Source organism: Giraffa tippelskirchi, chromosome 4 (genome assembly GCF_054371585.1).
Source record: "Giraffa tippelskirchi isolate mGirTip1 chromosome 4, T2T-mGirTip1v1.2.pri, whole genome shotgun sequence".
Taxonomy (NCBI): Eukaryota; Metazoa; Chordata; class Mammalia; order Artiodactyla; family Giraffidae; genus Giraffa; species Giraffa tippelskirchi.
Genome location: NC_137278.1, coordinates 10,582,909 through 10,599,758, shown reverse-complemented (window position 1 = coordinate 10,599,758; position 16,850 = coordinate 10,582,909). Strand labels below are relative to the sequence as shown.

Below are 16,850 nucleotides of genomic sequence, written 5' to 3'. Positions count from 1 at the left end.
TCATGTTTTCGTTTGATTAGTTTTTTTTAATGTCCCAATTGTTAATTCTTCCCCAACTCTGTAACTCCTCTGAAGACTGTTTTCCATGCGGTATAATAGAGATCTTGCAAGTCTGAAAATGGCTTTATACCATGCACTTGTGTTGATAGTTTGGCTGGGTGTGATATTCTAGGTAGGAAGTTACATCCCCAGATAATTTTGAGAGTTTATTCCATCGTCCCCTACTTTCCACCATTGCTGTTGATCTGGTAAATGGTATTTGAACCTGGAAATGGACACATTTCTTCTTTTGCAAGGCCTTTCTTCTGGGATTTGAGTCATTCTGACCAGGAGTTGAGTTGAGTTTGGGTCATGTTGTTATGGCGACCCTCACATTCCTCTAGCATTACCTGGCTCCGCTAATAGTACTGAGCATCAGTTTCATGTTCTTATTATATGCATATCTTCTTCGATGAAGTGTCTATTCAAATCTTTTGCCCATTTTTTAATTGGGTTGCTTAACATTTCGTAGCATTTCTGTGTTTCAAGGGTTAGGCTTGATTTGCCAAAGGATTTTTCTCAGTGTCTGTTCCACTCTCAGCTTTTGGTCGTCCCACTGTGCTTGGCTCTGCAACTTCCGTGGCCTTGCCCCTCCTCTAGTTGCAGCTCATTAGCCTGGCTGGGGGAGGAGCATTCATGGTTGTTTTATAGGCAGGAGCTGGATCTTGGTGACCCTGCCCCTCACCTGATGGTAGGTGAGGTCTAAGGGTCTGAGCCCAGGATGTGTTTCTATCCCACCCCCAGAGTTTGAGGGTTTTGACTAATTATTCACCTTTCTGGAAACCACAAGTCTGGTATTGTGTGTTTGTTGGTGCCTTCAGCGTGCCAGTCTCCCCAGGGTCCAGAAGGGGGTTGGTGCCTTCAGCGTGCCAGTCCCCCCAGGGTCCAGAGGGGACAACATGGAGCAGGTGCCCTGTTCGGACACGGGGCTGCCCTGGGGGCTCTCACTGGAGACTCCCTGAGCCACTGGGAATTGTGATCTCCACTGTAGAGTAGCAAACCTAAGCTTGGACGGGAGGACCAGCCCATTAGGGCTGGAGAGGCAGCTTGCCCAGGTCCAGCTCCTTGCCAGGTACATCTGGCAGCTGAACCCTGCCTGGGGCTGGTGGCCAGGGCTGTAGTCACTGGGCCTCCGCTTCCCTCCACCTTGATCGGCACCCTGAGGCGGGAGATAGATGGACCCCAGGCTGGACAGCTGGAGTTTGTCCCCTGTGGACAGATACTCCAAGATGAAGGTAATAGCAGGAGGATAATAGGAGATAGGATAATAGGATAGGATAATAGGAGAGCCTTTTATCTGAGCCCTGCCCAGATAAAAGATGGAGACCACATATTTCTTGTTCTCGAGGTGGAGACCTTTCCCACTGTACATGGGCAGAAAAGCTCCTTGGGGGACAAAAAGGGAGTGATGTCAACCTACCCATAGGTTGGAATCTTTTCTGCAGTCCATCTTGGCTAAGAGATACATGTACACACACAGGGGAGGACCCTGAGAAAAATCCAATACGGACTCAGAACCAGGAGAAACAGGATGATTGGCCAAAGGAAACCCAGAAGAAATGCCCCATATGGGTGATTCAAACTACGGTGAGGCCCAGCTGTCTGAGTCTGCTTGTGTGTGCCTATTCACATGTACTCTTTTTCCTCTTAATAAACACTTTACTTGTTTCACTAATTTCTGTCTCTTTGTGGAAACTTAATTCTACAAAGCCAGTGGGCCAGGGACTTGTCATTGGATACTAGTTCCTGGTGGTCTAGTGGCTATCATTCAGTGCTCTCACTGCTACGGTCTGACTTCAATCTCTGGTCAGGAACTGAAATCCTGCTTCAAGTCACTGAAGACCGAGACCACCTGAGATCTATGCCAGCAGATCCACAGGAGGTGGATGGGGCTCTAAAGTCCACTTGTGTGGCTGAGTGTGAGAGTTCAGGCTCCGGGGCCAGGTTGGCTGGTGTTAATGTTTATCAGCTGGGACACCATAGGCGGGTGAATTCCCTCCTCAGTTTTCTCATCTGTAAAATGGGAATAGTTTATCCCTACCTTGCAGGTGGTTGTGAGGGGCAAATGGGGGGATATGTCAGGTGCCCACAGGGCCAGGGCAAGGCAAGGGCAGAGCTAGGTGAACAGGAGTCCACTTTGCCTAGAAGGAGCTATGCTGGTCTGTCAGGCCCCCTGGGGGTGCTCATGGCTGCTCACCATACTCATGGCCCTCTAGGCAGGGCAGCCTGGCCCTCTGCCTCCTGAAGGAACTGAGACCAATCTCCTATGAATTTAGCAAGTGAACCATCCAGGGGAGATTTGGAGCAGAGTAGGGTTGGGTTAGCAAATCCAAACTTCAGTCACTGTTACAGTCCAGCTATGGTTTTACAGATGTGAGAGCTGGACCAAAAAGAAGGCTGAGCACCGAATAATTGATGTTTTTGAATTAAGGTGATAGAGAAGACTCTTGAGAGTCCCTTAGACAGCAAAGAGATCAAAGCAGTCAATCCTAAAGGAAATCAACCCTGAATATTCATTGAAAGGCCTGATGCTGAAGCTGAAGCTTCAATACTTTGGACACTTGATGCAAAGAGTCGACTCGTTGTAAAAGACCCTGATGCTGGGAAAGATTGAAGGCAAAAGGAGAAGGGGGTGGCAGAGGATGAGATGGTTAGATAGCATCACCGGCTCAGTGGACATGAATTTGAGCAAACTCCGGGAGATAGTGAAGGACAGGGGAGCCTGGCGTGCTGCAGTCCATGAGGTCACAAAGAGTCGGACACGACTTAGTGACTGAACAACAACAAAAAAGGGCCGAGAGCTAGCAAATCCGACTCTCGGTCACTGTTAACGTTGAATCCTGTCCCCTTACCAAATCCACATGTGGAAATGCTAACCCCTGGGACCTCAGAACGTGACCTTATTTGGAGACAAGATCTTTCAGTAGCAATCAAGTTAAAACGCTTTTTGTGTGGGGGAGGGAGAAGTAAGTGTGGGGGAGGGCGGGGTGGGGAGATGCTGGGCTGGGACAGGTTGAGCCCCTGGGGCGGCTCCGAGAAGGGCGGGACCAGGCCTGAGGCCCTGCAGCTGTGACCACTCTTCCCGAGGAAGCCTGGTCTTGCGGGATTTTGGATAATCTAAGGGGCCAGAGCAGGGGAGTCAGAGATGAGCAACACCTGGGTGCCCCAGTGCTGGAGACCCCTCATCCCTGACTCATCAATAAGGAGTCTGGCTCACACCACCCATCACGCAAACCCCAACCCTCATCTATGCTTCCTCCCAGAGTCACAGAGTGATGGGACATCACCCCAAGTTCAACTACTTTATTGCCTCGGGGACTGGGACTCGGCGCTTCCAGTGCAGGGGGCTTGGGTTCTGTCCCTGGTAGGGGAACTAGGATCCCTCATGTTTCACGCAGCCAAATAAAAACCCCAGAGCCAACCAAACAAAAAACTTGTCTCTGTAAAGTGAAAAATCTGATTCCCTCTGTAAAGAGCCTGTCTTCAAATAAGGAAGACCTTGCAGTGAGCCCTAATCCAGTCTGACTGGTGGGGACTTTGTGTGTTTAGTCGCTTAGTTGTGCCAGACTCTTTGCGACCCCTTGGACTTAAGCCTCTCGGGCTGTTCTGTCCATGGGATTCTCCAGGCAAGAATACTGGAGTGGGTTGCCATTCTCTTCTCCAGGGAATCTTCCTGACTCAGGCAGGGATCCAACCCATGTCTTTTCTATCTCCTGCCCTGGCAGGTGAGTTATTACCACTAGCGCCACCTGGTGGGGACTAGTATCCAATGCTGTGTGCTCTGCTTAGTCGCTCATTCCTGTCCGACTCTTTGTGACTCCATGGACTGTAGTCCGCCAGACCCCTCTGTCCATGGGGATTCTCCAGGCAAGAATACTGGAGTGGGTTGCCATGCCCTCCTCCAGGGCATCTTCCCAACCCAGGGATCAAACTCGGGTCTCCTGCCTTGTAGGTGGATTTCTTAGCATCTGAGCCACCAGTTAAGTCCTAGAATCCAGTTAAAAGGAGAAATTTGGACTCAGTGTATAGGGAAATGGCATGTGAAGATGGAGACAGATTGGGGTGGTGCTTCTGCAAGCCAAGGGACACAAAGTTTGTCCCCAAACCACTGTAAGTGAGGAATGAATTCTCCCTCACAACCCTCGAAGGGAACCGACCCTGCTGACACCTTGACCTGAAGCTTTTGGCCCCCAAAACTGTGAGCAGTAAATTTCAATTTTAAGTCACCTAGCATATGGTATTGGTTATAGCAGCCCAAGGAAATAGCACCACCAAGCCTTCTGCCTTCACTGGGAAGGGATGGGAAGCCAGGCCCCCAGTGTCACTGGGCCATGTGCCTGGAAGTTTGGACGGAAGACGTCCCTTCCTTCTGCTCAGCCTGGGTCTACTGCCTGCCAACCACTTTCCAAGCCTCAGATGTGGCCCAGGGCCTGGGGGCTCACAGTGGGGCTGCCCAGGGCTGGGTTCCTGCCCCCCAAGACTTGAGTGAGGGATTACCCATTTTGTTGCTGTTCCTGTCTTTTTGTGAGGGGCTCTGTTCTCACAGGGCTTCCCTGCAGGCTCAGATGGTCAAGAATCTGCCTGCAATGGGGGAGACCAGGGTTTGATCCTTGGGTTAGGAAGATGCCCTGGAGGAGGGTATGGCAACCCACTCCAGTATTCTTGCCTGGAGAATCCCCATGGACAGAGAAGCCTGGTGGACTGCAGTCCATGGGGTCTCAAAGAGTTGGACACGATTGAGCAACTAAGAACAGCACTGTTCTCCCAAACCAGTACTTCCTGTAAGAGGCTCAGAAAGTCTGGAAGCTGGCAAAGCTTTCATAGGTGAATCTCCCCACATGTGTACAGCTGGGGAAACAGACACAGAGATGGGCAAGGCCCTTTCCAAGGCCACACAGAGAGGAATGGCAGGCCTGGGTCAGCAGGGTGTGGGGGGCTCTGTGCCAGTGAGAGGCCATGTCTCGGCCATTCCCTCCGGTAGCAAGTGCTGACTGGCACGGGCTTTGAGGCCTGGGGGAACCAAGACCCTCCTCTCCACAGCCCCTCCCAGAGTGACTCCCTCCTGCCCGCCCCCCCACTCCAGGACCCATAGAGCTCCCCCCTGCACTGTCACCTCCAAGCCCTTGCACAGGGGCCTCTTGTGCCAGTCAATGTCCATCTGGAGCCACCAGGTCCTGTGGGATAAGGGGTGTGTTTAGGATGAGGTCTGATGGGGTCGTGGAAGGAGCTGGGATAGTGATGACTGAGGGAGAAACTGGGGGATCAGAGCAAGAATCACAACCAGTCAGCCTGGGGAGGAAGGTCCATCCGGCCGTCCAGCCCCTGACTGTGAAGGAGGTGCTCAGAAGTCTGCATATAGCTCCCACCTCTCTGGCTCTGCAGCCAGGTACCCACAAGGCACATAAGGTCCCCTCCATCCATCTCAGGGGCTGTTAACTCCTCTCCCAGCTGTGTCACATTTGCCCTTTGATACCCTAGAACTTGAGCACTGATGAAAGCGTAACTGCTATTAGTGACTCTGTTATGTGAGGGGGAATGAGAGAGAAAGAAACGGGAAAAGGAAAAGAATTGATTACCTACACACTACACTCATACGTGGTTTTCCTTGGTGGCTCAGCAGTAAAGAACCTGCCTGCTAATGCAGGAGGCTCAGGTTCAATCCCAGGTCAGGAAGATGCCCTGGAGAAGGAAATGATAACCTACTCCAGTGTTCTTGCCTGGGAAATCCTATGGACAAGAGGAACCTGGCAGGCTACAGTCCATGGGGCTGCAAAAGAGTCAGATAAAATTGAGCGACTGAACAACAAAAACAACACACTCATAGGTGAACAAGGGAAACATACTAGTGACTCCTGCCGTTCTTGTTTCTGCAATAAGCCTCATGGCTAGAGTTGGTATTAATTCCTCTTCCATCATCCGTTCCATATTCTCTCTGCCTGCATCAGACACCCAGCTGGTTGTGGTTCCTGACTGGTGGGAGAAGCCAGGCCTTTCCTCCTGAAGATGTGTCAGTGTTACTGCCCATATTGAGTTGTCATTTCCATTCCAGCTATATCTCTCCTTGTGCTGTGTGCTTAGTTGCTCAGTCCTGTCCAACTCTTTTTCGACCCATGGACTGCAACCTGTCAGGCACCTCTGTCCATGGGGATTTTCCAGGCAAGAACACTGGAGTGGGTATATCCCTCCTCACTCCCATTGTATTAATATGTATATATGTATATGCATATATCCGGAGAAGGCGGTGGCACCCCACTCCAGTACTCTTGCCTGGAAAATCCCATGGATGGAGGAGCCTGGTAGGCTGCAGTCCATGGGGTCACAAAGAGTCGGACACGACTGAGTGACTTCACTTTCACTTTTCACTTTCATGCATTGGAGAAGGAAATGGCAACCCACTCCAGTCTTCTTGCCGGGAGAATCCCAGGGACAGGCGATCCTGGTGGGCTGCCGTCTATGGGGTCGCACAGAGTCGGACACGACTGAAGCGACTTAGCAGCAACAGCAGCAGCAGCATATGCATGTATCTGGCTGTACCACGCGGCATGCAGAATCTTAGTTCCCTGTTCAGGGATCAAACCCGCATCCCCTGCCAAGGAAGCACAGAGTCTTAACAGTTGAACCACCAGAGAAGTCCCCCATTATATATTTAGCAGCCCTATTTCCCCAGACAGTCAGGGCCAGTCACCCCCTTTTGGCTGTTGATTTGGCAGCATAAAGAGCCCAAAATAGCCAGAAGGAAACATTGATTTAGTGGAACTATTGTTATGTCCTCCAGTGTGAATGTTTTTCCTTTGGGAATTCAAAATTGCAGGGATGGGAAACAAACACTTTGCTAGTGGGCCATGAGGGAAAATGGTAAGAAGAGCTACTCCCTCTTTTACCCAGTGTTGACTCCTAGACTCGTGAATCCTGACTGTGAGAGAAACAGCCCCATGTGCTGAACGCTGACTCAGATCACAGTCTGCACCCTGGAGGATCCTGACCCAGCCCTGTGAGGTATTACCCCACACTGGTGCCTTCCCTGGTGGTCCAGTGGCTAAGACTCAGCGCTCTCAATACAGAGGGCATGGGTTCAATTCCCGGTTGGGGAACTAAGAGCCCACATGCCATGAGGCCAAAAGGTGAAAATTTATTTTTCAGTTTTCCCAGGTAGCATTAGCAGGAAAGAACTCACCTGCCAGGGCAGGAGAAATAAGAGATGCAGTTTCAGTCTCTGGGTTGGGAATATCCCCTGGATGAGGAAATGGCAACCCACTCCAGTATTCTTGCCTGGAACACTCCATAGAGAAGCCTGCCAGGCTATAGTCCATGGGGTTTCAAAGAGTCAGACATGACTGAAGTGACTTAGCACCCATGCCCAGTGCCAAAAACAGTGTCTCCAGAAGATCATCCCACTTTTTAAAAAAAATATTTATTTGGCTGTGCCGGGTTTTAGTTGTGGCATGTGGGATCTTTAGTTGCAGCATTCAGGACCTTTAGTTGTGGCTTGTGGGATCTGGTTCCCTGACCAGGGATTGAATCTCATCCTTCCCACCCACCTGGCATTGGGAGCTCGGAGTCCTAGCCTTTGGACCATCAGGGAAGGCCCCATCCCACCCTTCTCTAAAGCCAGCTGCTTTAGCGGGATAGGGAATTCCACGTGAATCCCATGGGCCAATTGCTAGGCTTGATTTACTGCAAAGTGAATGTCCTGGTTGAAGCAACGCTTTGTGGAATACCACGTTGGTGGATAAGGCATTCTGTAAGTTCATGGATGGTGGTTTTAGCAGAGCATTTGGGGCTGGGAAAGCAAATCAATACTCAGGAGAAGTTTATGCCAAGAAGCACAAAGTGCTGTGCCTTCTATGACAGGAGTATGCTCTGTAATCTGTCTGCTACCAGGGTGCTCTGGCCTCCCTGGTGAGTGGTGTCATAGCACGGGCTCTATTGTGATGGTTTGGGGAAGAAAAGGCAGTCAAGGTTCCTGTGGTCTATACTATGGAAGAGGGCTGGAAAGCTGAAGGTATATTACTGGCCCCACCCACTGGACGTAAACAACTGCTGCTAAGAGAAGAGGCACCAGGGACTTCCCTGGCGGTCCAGTGGCTAAGACTCCAAGCTCCCAATGCAGGTGGCCCCAGGTTCGATCACTGGTCAGGGAACTAGATCCCACATGCTGCAACTAAGAGTTCACAGGTCGTAACTAAAGATCCTGCATGTCTCATCGAATATGGAAGATCCCGAGTGCCTCAACTAAGACCTGGCACAGCCAAATAAATAAATAAAATAAATATTTCTTGAAAAAGAGAGAAGAGGTACAAGATGTACTGATGGCAAGCTCCAGCCAAGAAATGGTGTCGGAACAATAGCTGCAATGGGAATTACCACATGATGAAGTTGATGACCATCTACTGCCATTCTCCAAGGTCTTCTGTGCGGACCCAGGAGGTGGGTTGAAAGGTAATGTGATAGGAATGGACACCCCCTCATGATGTGGCGTCCTCGATGGAGGCACCAATAGGAATGTGCTCTGCTCCTGGCTTACCAGTTTGGGAGGGGGCTTCCATCTGGCGTTTCTTCCCATAATGTACCTTTCCTCCCAGGCGCTTTCAGAACCGGGAGAGTATCCCTGAGCTGTGTTCAGGGATCCACTGGGTCCAAATGAGCTGGATGTGAACAAAACTCTGCTAGTTACCTGATTGATTCCCGAGAGTATTTTAAAAACATGACCACATCCAGACAGAGATAAACAAATAGCATGTGATATCACTTATATATGGAATCCAAAAGAATGGTACAAATGAACTTGTTTACAAAACAGAGTCACAGATGTAGAAAACAAACTTAGGGTTACCATGTGGGAATGGCAGGAGGGATAAATTGGGAGATTGGGACTGACATATACACACTACTGTAAATAAAATAGGTAACTAATAAGGATGTACTGTGTAGCACAGGGAACACTACTCGATACTCTGTAATGACCTATATGGGAAAAGAATCTAAAAAAGAGTGGATATATGTGTCTGTGTAACTGATTCACTTTGCTGTACACCTGAAACTAACACAACATCGTACAACTATACTCCAATAAATATTGTTAAAAAATTAAGAAACAAGCAAATAACTCTCTCAAAACTCAAAGCAAAAACATGACCATACATTCTTGATATTACTTTCATCAAGATGTGCAGACTGTGTCCCTTCCTCTTGAATCTGGTTGGGCTTGTGGCTCCTTTGACCAATAAAGTATAAAGGAAGTGATGCTATGTGACCTTGAAGGCTAGGCCTCTGAGAGATGGACTTCTCACTTTGTTTGCTGACTTTGTTTATGGAACCCGGAGTCCCTCAGTAAGAATCACGACCACTCTGAGACCACCATGCCGGGCCTCGGGTCAAGGCCTCAGGACCCAGCTGAGTCCTGCCCACCAGCCATGGCAGCCAAAGCACTGAGTATGTGAGATATTGTCTCAGACCCTCCAGAGCAGCCCATTGCCAGCTGAGTGCCACTGAGTGATCTCAGCTGACACCCAAAGGAGGAGAATGCCTGCTGAGGCCTGCCTGAACTCCTCACCCATAAGATAACAGGGCATGAGACAATGTTTGTGGTTTGATACACAGCAAAGATATCCACAATACCTCCAGAAGCCCTTACTCTGACGGGACCATTTTGGCTCTCCTGGAACTAGTGTCAACTCAGAACCAGCATCCAGTAATCTCTAAAATAGCTGGCATTTTGCCTTCTCCAGCCCAATCCGTCACTCAGGACTCAGGTCCCATAGGGGAACACCAGGAGGAGAATGCATAGTACATAGTCTTGGCTGTGTAGGGTCCTTCCTCAAGTGACTCCAGCCTCCTCGTTCATTCAAGGGGCTCTGTGTCCATGAAACCCCTGGACCTGGCATGGGTGGGCACTGACCCACATTCTCTGTTATGCTGCTTTAGTTCAGGCTTCTGTTTAGGAGACCTAGAACTTTCCTGCTTCTGCAAATCAAGATTTTATTAGGCTGCCCACTTACTTTGGTCTTGGGAGCACCATAATTAATTGATTGATCAATCGATAACTAATAATTCCATTCCCCTGCATTCTACCCTCCACAACTGGAGAACATAGTGAGGTGGTGAGATGGGTGAGCAGAAATTAAATAAATTCATTCAGGGAATTTCCTGGTGGTACAGTGGTTAGGACCCCCACACTGTTACTGCTGAGAGCCTGGGTTCGATTCCTGGTGGGGAATCCTGCAAGTCAAATGGCACAGCAAAATAATAATAAGTCCACTCAGCATTTGAGCAATCTCTCAAATCTTTTGGACCCTTCCTTCTACACTCTACTAAAGGAATCCTGCCTTCTCAGCTTCACTCAGTGTAGGCTACCTTGGGACCAGCCTTCGATGAATCAACTGAACAACCCTTTAGAGTAAGCCCCAGGCCATATTACAGCCGCTCCCCGTTGGTCTCCCAGCATCCCCAGATGGGATTGTCTAGTTGCAGGAAAATGAGCTCAGGGTTTCCACTGATTATGCATTATGCATTATGGTGCATTATGCACTGTGTATCACAATGTAATAATAATAGTTTTTTCTTTTTTCTCTCACCTAGAGCCAGACATCCTGGAATGTGAAGTCAAGTGGGCCTTGGAAAGCATCACTATGAACAAAGCTAGTGGAGGTGATGGAATTCCAGTTGAGCTATTTCAAATCCTGAAAGATGATGCTGTGACAATGCTGCACTCAATATGCCAGCAAATTTGGAAAACTCAGCAGTGGCCACAGGACTGCAAAAGGTCAGTTTTCGTTCCAATCCCAAAGAAAGGCAATGCCAAAGAATGCGCAAACTACCTCACAATTGCATTCATCTCACACGCTAGTAAAGTAATGCTCAAAATTCTCCAAGCCAGGCTTCAACAATACGTGAACTGTGAACTTCCAGATGTTCAAGCTGGTTTTAGAAAAGGCAGAGGAACCAGAGATCAAATTGCCAACATCCGCTGGATCATCAAAAAAGCAAGAGAGTTCCAGAAAAACATCTATTTCTGCTTTATTGACTATGCAAATCCTTTGACTGTTTGGATCACAATCAACTGTGGACAATTCTGAAAGAGATGGGAATACCAGACCATCTGACCTGTCTCTTGAGAAACCTGTATGCAGGTCAGGAAGCAACAGTTAGAACTGGGCGTGGAACAACAGACTGGTTCCAAATAGGAAAAGGAGTACGTCAAGGCTGTATATTGTCACTCTGCTTATTTAACTTATATGCAGAGTACATCATGAGAAATGCTGGGCTGGAAGAAACACAAGCTGGAATCAAGATTGCCGGGAGAAATATCAATAACCTCAGATATGCAGATGACACCACCCTTATGGCAGAAAGTGAAGAAGAACTAAAGAGACTCTTGATGAAAGTGAAAGAGGAGAGTGAAAAAGTTGGCTTAACGCTCAACGTTCAGAAAACTAAGATCATGGCATCTGGTCCCATCACTTCATGGGAGATAGATGGGGAAACAGTGGAAACAGTGTCAGACTTTATTTTGGGGGGCTCCAAAATCACTGCTGATGGTAATTACAGCCATGAAATTAAAAGACGCTTACTCCTTGGAAGGAAGGTTATGACCAACCTAGATAGCATATTAAAAAGCAGAGACATTACTTTGCCAACAAAAGTCCGTCTAGTCAAGGCTATGGTTTTTCCAGTGGTCATGTATGGATGTGAGAGTTGGACGGTGAAGAAAGCTGAGCGCCACAGAATTGATGCTTTTGAACTGTGGTGTTGGAGAAGACTCTTGAGAGTCCCTTGGACTGCAAGGAGATGCAATCAATCCATCCTAAAGGAGATCAATCCTGGGTGTTCATTGGAAGGACTGATGTTGAAGCTGAAACTCCAATACTTTGGCCACCTCATGCGAAGAGCTGACTCACTGGAAAAGACCCTAATGCTGGGGGCGGGAGGAGAAGGGGACGACAGAGGATGAGATGGTTGGATGGTATCACTGACTCGATGGACATGGGTTTGGGTAGACTTCGGGAGTTGGTGATGGACAGAGAGGCCTGGCGTGCTGCAATTCATGGGGTCGCAAAGAGTCGGACATGACTGAGCGACTGAACTGGTCTGAATAATAATAGAAACAAAGTGCACAATAAATGTCATGTGCTCAAATCATCCTGAAACCATCCCCCACCCCCAGTACAGGGGAAAATGGTCTTCCATGCAACCTGTCCCTAGTCCAAAAAGGCTGGGGACCACTGTTTTAGAGCCATCCCCAGCTGTTTGAGCTAACAGGAGGAATCCAGGATCTCTGATTAATGCATCCACCCACTTCTGCACGTAATACTCCTTTCATTATAATGCTCTCCTTAGTGTCCATTCCCAGACATATTTCCCTGTTCATATACACTGCAGACATCTTGCAGCTCTTTGGCGTGTACTTTCTCAGGGCTTCCCAGGTGGCACATGGTAAAGAATCTGCCGCCAATGCAGGAGTCACAGAAGACACAAGTTCAATCCCTGGGTCAGGAAGATCCCCTGAAGGAGGAAATGGCAACCCACTCCAGTATTCTTGCCTGGGAAATCCCATGGACAGAGGAGCCTGACGGGCTCCAGTTATGGGGTCACAAACAGTCGGATACAACTGAGCAACTGAGTGTGCGCACGCACACACACACACACACACACGCCTCCTCCTGGGTCACACTGTGTACCTGATACCCTGAAACTTGCCAGGTCTTGAGTCTGACAAACGTTATCCCTTGGCCACTAGAGTTTCTCTAGGCACAAAGAGAACCTCTGGCTCTTTACTCAGACTTTGGGAATTGAAGACCTTGAGCTCATCTTTTTTCCCTAAGTTTTCTGGTGCACTTAGAAGCAAACGAGTTGCCCCATGGACTTGATGCTCTTTATTTCCAGGTAAGCTCTATGCCAGCAGCTGCTTGGTCACTCAGAGCCTTCTATAGGCCATCACCCCAGTGGCCAAAAGGTGATCACTTAAGTGATGGCTTCACATTGCGTGCCATGGACCACCAATGTCCCCTTTACCCCAGCAACAAGGTCCTTAAATATGCCCCTAAATCGACAGATTAGAGCATCGATGCCAACCTCCCCTCCTTACAGTTCTGCTCCACTGGAAACGTCGACATGGCCAATCACTGTATCAGGCAGCGCTGGGTCGGGAGGCAGAGCCCTGTATTATGGGATATGGATTTATCATGGGGACTAGGTTTGACATGACAGTGGGAGGAGCTAGGGAGATGAAGGTCCAGAGGGGGAGTTGGAGGGTCCAAGAAAGAGCCTCCACAGGCAGTCTGAGAAGCTGGGCATGTCCAGAGCCTGTTGGGAGTTGTGGCCTCTGGGGGTTCCTGGCTAAGCCTCTGGAGGTGGGCAGGGGGCTGCCGATGGTCAGCAGGGCCAGCAGGCAGGACACGGAACTAGACACAGAGGTGAGGGGAGTGAGGACAAGCGGGACCCACCAGGACTCTGGGTCTGCTTGTCTCCACATCTGACTACTGTGACCTCGAGAGAGTAAAGATCACTGCTTCACCTCTGCTTTCTGGTTTCATGTACAGACACCAAATAGAAGGCGTCCTGAGAAACGTCCGTTGGCACCATTAGCACATTCCCTCCCTGCATCTCCCCTCTCTCCTCCTCCCAGGCCAGGTTTCCCCAGTCCCAGCACCTCCCCACACCTGCCGATGGCTGCTCCGCCTCCTCCAGCAGACTGTGAGCTCTGAGATGTTGGACTGAGTCTCCTGACTCATCGCGGTGTGACCAGCACCTGGCACAAGCTTGGAACAGAGCGGCACTCAATGTATGTTTGGAAATGGGTGAGTAAATAAATGAATGAGTGAATGATAGTTGCTGGGGTTCTAGGAACGCAGGGAGAAAAGCCAGACAGGGAGGAGACTAGCCGCGGCCGTTGGTACTGAGCCCTTATACTCTGCGTGACCCTGGGGAGAGGCTGAAGGTGGAGGAGGAAGGTGGAGATGAGCTGACCTGTGAGTGACCAGAACACACATGGGTGAATGTGTCCAACACCCTTGGATGAACCCAGGAAGAGACCTGGTGGGGAGCTCAGAGGCAGCAAGGCCCCTGCCAGCCAGTGAATCCTGGAAGACTTCCTGTAGGGGGTTCCAAGAAGGGCAGACTGAAACAGGTGGACTTAGGTGTGCCTTCCTGAGGGAGGAAAAGGCTTGTGCAGACATGAACCCAGGGCACACATCTGAAAGAGTGAGGTTTTTATTTTGCCCTCACTTCGGGCTGCTTTCTAGGTTTTGATTTCTAGAATGAGTACTGCTAATTTTTTTTTTTGAGTTGTTAAAAATTATTTATTAACATTTTTCTCTTGGCCATATGGCATGTGGGGTCTTAGTGTCCTGACCAGGGATCAAACCAGCAACCCCTGCATCAAAAGCACAGAGTCTTATTCACATGAACCACCAGTGAAGCCACTAGGATGACTTCTGCTGTTAAGGAGGATGGTCTTGTTCATGTTAAGATTAATCTTCATGGTATAAATAGGAGACAAAAACAGAAACCTAGTTTCTGAATTCACTCTTGTCTCCAAGCTCAGCCTCTCTGGTCCCTACTCTACAAGGGGGCCGGACGGATACCTCTAAATCCCTCCATGGCTCCCCATTACCCTTGGGATATGGTACAGCCTCCTTAAGATGAGTCCAAGGTCCTCCTCTCACCTCTGGACCTTCCCATGGGCTGCCCCACCCGCCCACCCAGAACACTCCCCACCCCTTAGATGCCACCTCCTCAGAGCAGCCTCTCCTGTCCCAGCCTGGACCAGGGATCCCCCTGAACTCCCCAATCAGTTTCGCTACTACTCATCAGGTTCGTTAGATTAGAGGCCTCCCTGATCATCTCTGTTCACTACGGAACCCTGCTCAGCAGCCTGAGCTGGACTCCTGGGGCACCCTGTAGCCTGGCTGGACTCTGTGGGGTGTGGGGAGCTTTTCTCTGTGGGGTAGAGGGACCCACAGCTCTGAAGGGCACACAGTAGGGGCTCTAGAAATTCTTGAGTGAGTGGCTGAAATTGTGGTGTTTCACTTAGTTTGTTCTTGTGTTACTTTTGCAAACTTTGAGGTAAGTTCTGTTATCATCCCCACTTTTTTTATCCCCACTTTTTAGACAAAAGAACAAAGGCCCAGAGAAGGGCACAAAGCCACCGGCTATGCTCAGCTTGGTCTGATTCCAGGGACCAACAAATAAAGCCAGGAGTCTGAGTGAGAATAAAGAAAATCAGGGAGAAGACGCCTGAGAGTTACTCAAGTTTTGTTCTCTTCTATTAAGCACATGTCGGAGAAGGCAATGGCACCCCACTCCAGTACTCTTGCCTGGAAAATCCCATGGACGGAGGAGCCTGGTAGGCTACAGTCCATGGGGTCGCTAAGAGTCGGACATGACTGAGCGACTTCACTTTCACTTTTCCCTTTCATGCACTGGAGAAGGAAATGGCAACCCACTCCAGTATTCTTGCCTGGAGAACCCCATGGACAGAGGGGCCTGGTGGGCTGCAGTCCTTGGGGTTGCAAAGAAAGAGTCAGACATGACTAAGCAATTTAAAAGAAAGTCACGGCAGCCCTGTCCCCAGGGCAGGCCCCGTGCTCACAGTGGCAGTGACCCTGCTGTTTTTGTTCACTCTTCCTTAGAGGGACGAGTGCAGCCTGGGCTGGCCCAGCTGCTGCACTGTAGTCTGAGGGGCCTCTCCAGGGCAGACCTCACCCTCACGTGCCGAGGACTTCGTGCTTCTGGAGAGAGACTTGGAGCCTAATGCCTGGGCTCACATTCCAGCTCCACCGCGCACCAGGGGCGTGACCTTGGGCAAGTTAGCTCTTTTGGCCTATTTCCCCATCCATAAAGTGGGATAATAATAGTACCTACCTCACAGGGTTGTGATAAATATTAAATACATTAATATTTGTAAAGAACATAGAACACTGCCTAGCACATAGTAAGTCCTATATTACTATTTTTTAAACTTTTTATTTTATTTTGGAGTATAGTTGATTAACAATGTTGTGATAGTTTCAGGTGCACAACAAAGTGATTCAGTTATACATATACATATATCTTTTCTTTTTCAAATCCTTTTCCCATTTAGGTTGTTGCATAATACGGAGCAGAGTTCCCGGTGCTATACAGTAGGCCCTTGTTATCCATTAAGATTTATTTATTTAAACTACCACATGACTATTTATTATTTTATTTTTTAAAGATATTTTAATTTTATTTATTAATTTTTTGACTGATCTGTGTGGCATGTGGGATCTTAGTTCCCAAACCAGGGATCAAACCTGTGCCCCTATAGTGGAAGCTTGGAGTCTTAACCATTAAACTACCAGGGAAGTCCCAAGATTTATTTTTTTATTGAATATAGTTGATTTACAATGTTGTTAGTTTCTGATGTACAGTAAAGTGATTTAGTTATACAATAGATGATAGACATATATATTCTTTTTCATATTCTTTTATCATGGTTTATTACAGGATAAAAATATGGAATGCTTCTCGAATTTTTGTGTCATCCTTGTGCAGGGTCCCTGCTAATCTCTGTATTGTTCCCGTTTTAGTATCTATGCTGCTAAAGTGGGCACACACATATCAAATTTCTTAATGTGCAGCATCTACCCAGCGGTCCTACTTTGTGGAATCTGTCTGAAGGACAGCTGCATAAAATTCATAATGATAAATATTTAAGAATGTTCCTTGCAGCATTATTTGTAAGGACAAAAAACTGTAAACAACACAGATGTTAATCAAAGGGGGAGTGATTAAATAAGTTCTGGATATCCACAAGTGGGACACTGTGCAGGAGTGAAAAGAGCTGTGTG

General features: G+C 48.6%; 1 non-coding gene across 1 annotated transcript; it reads right to left on the bottom strand.

Moving 5' to 3' along the window:
* Positions 1-16,509: 16,509 nt before the first annotated feature.
* On the bottom strand, positions 16,510-16,613 carry LOC145504032 (U6 spliceosomal RNA). The gene has a single exon (XR_014052024.1). It is a non-coding gene; the product is annotated as a U6 spliceosomal RNA (small nuclear RNA).
* Between the last annotated feature and the right edge of the window lie 237 nt (positions 16,614-16,850).